Below are 672 nucleotides of genomic sequence, written 5' to 3' on the forward strand. Positions count from 1 at the left end.
GTCTGTAAAGAATGTTTGACTAGCAGAACGTTTTCCAAAGGGTGAACAATCCCTTAATATTTTCCTTCTATGATTCGGATTGCGCAACGCACGATGGATAGGAGGACCTTGGAGAAGGAACAACGGTGCTGAAGTTGCCAAACTGGGTTCTGGTTTCAGTAATTGTAAGATCTGGATGGCATTGATGTAACCCAAACAAAGGGAGAGATCATGGCTATTTGAGTACATTTAGGACGAAGCTTTAAGCGAGATTCATCCTCAGAAGTTTTCACTTCCTACTGGAACACAAACTAAAATAGAATAATTCTATTAAGTATCCTTAGCTATTAAAAGGACAGGGATTCTGCCTAAGGCAGATTTCCCGCTAGGGGATGTAGCTCAGTGGTAGAGCGCATGCTTCGCATGTATGAGGCCCCGGGTTCGATCCCCGGCATCTCCAGGACAGTATTTTTGTTTCATTTTCTAACCTAGGAAAAGATTTTAATCTTTCCTCATCTTTATTTCTGTCGTTTCTTTAAACTGGACTACTTCTCCTCTTTGTTGCCTTTTCTTCGGTTTAGTTAATTAGAAATCGCCGTATCTTCTGCATCCTGTAAATTCCCTGGAATTGATGTTTTATTGTGAAATGTTAAACCAGAGACAATTCAGAAATAAATTACCGTGAATGCATCA

The 672-nt window shown here is 40.2% G+C and overlaps 1 non-coding gene across 1 annotated transcript; it reads left to right on the forward strand.

Annotated features, from left to right (window-relative positions):
* The first annotated feature begins 367 nt into the window (after nt 1-367).
* On the forward strand, nt 368-439 carry TRNAA-CGC. The gene has a single exon. It is a non-coding gene; the product is annotated as a tRNA-Ala (tRNA).
* The last annotated feature ends 233 nt before the right edge of the window (nt 440-672 follow it).

The sequence above is a fragment of the Elephantulus edwardii genome, unplaced genomic scaffold, assembly GCF_000299155.1.
Source record: "Elephantulus edwardii isolate Elephantulus edwardi_28Jun2011 unplaced genomic scaffold, EleEdw1.0 scaffold00433, whole genome shotgun sequence".
Classification (NCBI taxonomy): Eukaryota; Metazoa; Chordata; class Mammalia; order Macroscelidea; family Macroscelididae; genus Elephantulus; species Elephantulus edwardii.